This window comes from Trachymyrmex cornetzi, unplaced genomic scaffold (assembly GCF_001594075.2).
Source record: "Trachymyrmex cornetzi isolate Tcor2-1 unplaced genomic scaffold, Tcor1.1 scaffold111, whole genome shotgun sequence".
Lineage (NCBI taxonomy): Eukaryota > Metazoa > Arthropoda > Insecta > Hymenoptera > Formicidae > Trachymyrmex > Trachymyrmex cornetzi.
The window spans coordinates 102,146-107,883 of NW_017295665.1; positions in this window are offsets into that span (position 1 = coordinate 102,146).

Below are 5,738 nucleotides of genomic sequence, written 5' to 3' on the forward strand. Positions count from 1 at the left end.
AATATAGCAAAACTAAAATAATCCCAACAATTCGCAGTATAAAACATGTAAATTATTATTAAAAATAGCATGATTCATTGTGTAACATCCCTTGTTCACAATGAACCATTTCCCGTTTTTTAAAATAATCGAAATTCTAACTGAACTTCAGGGATAACTTAAAAGTTATTATTTACGGTATGTAGTCAACTAAATTCATAAAATATATGCAAAAATTCAGACCTTCAATTCAATAATTGAGAGAAATACGAGCCTCTGAAATTTACATGGTTCATTGTTGGACTATTTATCCTATAAACAATATAGGATAGATACGTGGTGCGAATATAAAGCAATATAATTATAAAGGCATAAGACCACGAACGCCTGATATCTTTGGCTAAAAATTATTATATTCGATAAAAAACAATTAATAGACGTTTCGGTCTTCAATGAGACCTTCTTCAGTATTAGAATAAATTAAATGTGTTACGCATAATAATTACATGATATAAGACTTAAAATTAGATTCTTACAATATAAGTATTATTTTGGCTATTACAAAATTCCGTCAATACTATAATCGCAAAAGTTTTTTTCTCCTCCCTTTCTCAATTCTTACTGAATGTGATTTATATTCTCGTTTAAACGCAATGTTTCCATACCAGTTTGTTAGTCTGAGTAGATCTTGAACAGTATACCATGAACGATATGTACGCAATTTCTCTCGATGTATGTCCACACAAAAATTCCAGTTTCTGTGTCGAAGATGAGAAGATTTGCAATCAAGAACGTGGAAAATTCATGTGATCTCAATCAATGCTAAAACAGTTATATTGTAATAGCCAAAATAATACTTATATTGTAAGAATCTAATTTTAAGTCCTATATCATGTAATTATTATGCGTAACACATTTAATTTATTCGAATACTGAAGAAGGTCTCATTGAAGACCGAAACGTCTATTAATTGTTTTTTATCAAATATAATAATTTTTAGCCAAAGATATCAGGCGTTCGTGGTCTTATGCCTTTATAATTATATTGACATCCTATACTTATGTGAAGAATTTGATTTAATAATGTCATAAACAAAGACCATATTTGAATTATATAAGTTAGTTCATGTAACAAATAGTGATATAAAACTTTCATTAAAAAATGAATTTTTACGCATTATATCGCAAATACAAAAATGAAATAGTTTACTAAACGATTCTCCTCAACTCACCCTCGCCTTTCTATTGAAAACAAACAAGAAAGTTTGTCATAGATTTCCTTGACAAGCTTGCTGGACATGATGAAAAAATCGGATGTAAGTACCTGCGTTTCTACTTTTCGTCAATTTGATCTAGGAGCTGCGGGCTCGGTAAATATCGACTATTTTTCTACAATTTGTTATAGTAGAAGGAATAAGCTTTTTAGCAATAGTACTAAAAAGTTTAAATCAAAGTTGAATTAAAAATTCAAAGATCCTAAACACATGTTGAGGATATTTGAGTTTCAACTTAATCTCTAAAAAGAGCATAATTTTTATATAATAATTTACTACAAATTAACATTATCAGTGAACATTAAATAATATTAAATATTATTTAATGATATTAATGACAATAAAATATCATTTAAAATCCACTCGAATGTAAATTTCTATACTGAAAGAAAAGATTGGCTGCTGCAGCAAATTAGATGGTAAAATATGGCATAGCATTTTTAATTGGTAATTATACAGATTAAGGGACACCGCGCCGATGACCTTGACCTTGACATATGTTGTCAAGGTCATAATTCTGAGTAACCTTCAGAAGGTTTTAGTTGGCGGTCACTGTTTATTAAAAAGTTATGAACAAAAAAAGTTTGAAAGATAAATTCAAACTTTTTTTGTGGTTTTGGGGAGAGGGGAGTGAAAGTCGCTTCGTGTTGAAAGTCAAAACCTATGTGGAATATTGTTTAGTATTGCGGATATATAGCAGAAATGATGCAGAAATAATGCTTATCTTTCAAACTTTTTTGTTCATAACTTTTTAATAAACAGTAACCGCCAACTAAAACCTTCTGCAGGTCACTCAGGATTATGACGTTGACAACATAGGTCAAAGTCATCGGCGCGGTGTCCCTTAACCTGTATAATTACCTTTTAATTTGTTGCAACAGCCAATTTTTGGTTGCTGCATCCAATTGTTGATTGTATTAGCCTATCCGCAATGTCAGCATAGGATTTCGATTGGCTAACGCAACCAAAAATTGGTTGCTGCAGCCAATTAAAAATGCTATGCCATATTTAACCATTTGCTGCAGCAACCAATCTTTTCTTTCAGGGTAACAAATTCTAAAAATTATATTCTTTTTATTTTTTTATATTATAACCTTTAATTAGCAGCAGTCGATCATAAAATATTAAAACATTTATATATTAGGTCGTAGGAAAAGTTCATGCCGTTTTTTCCGACAGGTGTCGTTAACAGATATAGTCATGATGTGAGGTTAAATGGTATGACTACTATTTATTATTTGAAAGCGACACTATGCTTAACATTTTACATCTGGATCTGGATTAGAGGAACACGTAAGTGATTTTCTGCTTCTACATACACAAATTAGACTTGCTCGACACGTTTTTGCACAAAGTGAACGAATCTGGTAAAAAAAAATATATCGTTTTACCCCGTGGACCGAGATATTAATAAAGTTGATGACTATTCAGGTTAGGAAATCCGTCATATCGATGGCATAAAAGGACGAGAGAACATGTAATTGAAACTAGAATAAGTATTTTCTGCTTCAATTACACAAATTCTCTGCTTTAAAAACACGTTCTTCGTTTTAAGAATACAAATTATTGTCTACATAATTTTTATTTTTACAGCAGAGTATTTGTCTTGGTTAAATATTTGTTTGTAAAGCAGAAAATTTGTTTAACCCTCTATGCCATCGATGCAACAGATTTCCTAATCTGGATAGCTGTCAACTTTAATTAATAACAATTAATAACTCGGTTCGCGGAGCAAAGCGACAAATTTTTCATGTAGAGCAAAAATGCAATTATGTAGCAAACACAAGTAATTATTATTATGTATGTGGCCTCTTTTACGAAATTCATTTTCAGGTATTATTGAAAATTGGTGCGACTCGTCGACTTTATCTCAACTGACTAAAAACTTCATTTTTGAAAGCTGGACCAGTTTGGTATAGCAACTGTATTAATTTGAATTATACTTTAAGACTGATTATTAAAGCATCTTCTCGTTTGCCTAAGAAAGAATTGCAATCGCATTTGTATTTTTGGTGACATTATGGTGAACAGCAATTTAAATGAGTTGTACAGATAATGTTTTAAATAAAAAGTAAAAACTGTAAACGGTGGATAATTTAATTTTTGTAGAGCACTCATTTAGGAATATGTAAGATAACGTATAATTAACTTAGTAGATGGTCGCTAATTATTATTTATTCCGTTTGACAAAAAAAATATTTCAAAGCTTTGTTACGATCTTACCAAGTTTACTCCTGAAACCGAGCATAGATGACATCGTAATTCGTATGATCAGTTAAATTTTACGTTTTAAGGAATGGATCCGGGAAGAATTGATGGAACAATATTTGGGACTTTGTCAAAGTCATGTATGTATAGAGTACATCTCTGTTTAACTGCAACGAATAATTTCCCAAGTCTGTCAGGAGCTATTGCACATCCATTCTGAAGTTATGTAATAAACACAAGAAATATTATTATCGGGAGATATCGCATATCCATTCTGAAGTATTATATGTAATAAACACAAGTAATTATTATTATGTATAAGGCCTTTTTTACGAAATTCATTTTCAGATATTGAAAATTGGTGCGACTCGTCGACTTTACCTGAACTGACTAAACCACTAAAAACTTTATTTTTGAAAGCTGGACCAATTCGGTATAGCAACTGTATTAATTTGAATCATACTTTAAGACTGATTATTAAAGCATCTTCTTGTTTGCCTAAGAAAGAATTGCAATCGTATTAGTATCTTTGATGACATTATGTTGAACAGGAATTTAAATGAGTTGTACAGGTAATTGTTTTAAATAAATAGTAAAAGCTGTTAACGGTGGATAATTTAATTTATGTAGAGCACTCATTTAGGAATATGTGAGAGATAGCGTATAACTTAGTAGACGGTCACTAATTATTATTTGTTTCGTTTGACAGACAAAAAATATTTCAAAGCTTTGTTACGATCTTACCAAGTTTACTCCTGAAACCGAGCATAGATGACATTTTAATTCGTACCATCAGTTAAATTTTACGTTTTAAGGAATGGATCCGAGAAGGATTGATAAGTAAATATGAGTCTATTATCGGTAAATTATATAGGCATATAGGCAACACACCGACTTACTGAGTATATTATATGTTATTTATACAAACTTACCTTTTTAATTGCTCTTGCATAAGGATCTCTTACCGCGTGATAAGAAGTCGAAGGTTGTTTATAAGATTTCGTGCAAGAGCTGCGACGCGAGTTATGTGGGACAGACGTGTAGACAACTGAAATCAAGAATCACGGAATATAAGAACCACATCCCATGGAACACGTCTGCTCGCAATGTTATAACGGAACATCGGTTGCAAGAGGGACATGATTTTGACTGGGACAGCGTTGCAATATTGGACGAGGAACCTCACTACAGGAAGAGACTGATTTCGGAGATGATATTCATCAGAAGACAAACGCATGGACTCAACCTGCAGACGGATATGGAGGGGCTTCCGAAGGCCTACCTACCGATTATAGATAAACTAAAAAAGCTCGAGTGGTTGTCACGTCTTGTCAGTCGGTGTCGCTCGTACACAGTAATAAGTCCTTCTGACGAGATTTTTTATCACTTTACAATTTTCATTTGTACTAGCTAATAACTAAAAAGTGACTCACTGTGTCTGATACCGACTGGCCAACATATCAGGAACCGGTTCTTGAATTATTCATGATAATGTTTGCGATACGGTACTTTGTAATTGTGGTGAGCGTCCCTATTTTCGGGATAATTAATTATATATATTATTAAAGTCTTTTGATAAATTAGTTTCTATATTCTCTAATTTGACATTTTCAACATTTCCCTTCTTTTTCATTTACTTTTCTTTCTTTTTATTTAATTCTGGCATTTAAATTCTCGATGTAGGGGAGCTCACCATGACAGGATAACTTTTACTTTATATATGTTGGTGTGTGTTTGCTCTGAGGAAGGCTCAAAAATGAGTCGAAACATGTAAGCGCGTTTAATGAATAAAGAATTTTCATTCTTTATAAGTGTATTATTTGCGCGACGTCTTCTGCGCCCGACACCTAGTGCCCTTACTCTTTCCGATTCTTTACTTTTTAAAATTTTCTACTTATTTCACCTAATATAATTAAATCTATCCCTTACCTTTAAAGGGTAGTTTTCATCCTTCAGAGTGGACCATTGCAGATAAAAAAAATACGTGTCAAATATTTTTTAAATTCAACAAATATGCAAAGTTTCATTAAAATCGGTGAGTGACACCTCCGTAGGTTTACTTGTGAGCCACACAACTCCTATTCGCTTACTTATGTACCTCTTACATGAATGATTATAATTATTATACAGTAATTATATTTAATACATTGTGTATGAGTTATATACATATATGTAATGTTATGCGAGGGTCGTCTGAAAAGTTTTGAGCCTAACATAGAAACAAGTAATTTTTCGGTCAAATTCAATTTTATTTTTCCACATAGTCTCCTTTTAAGTC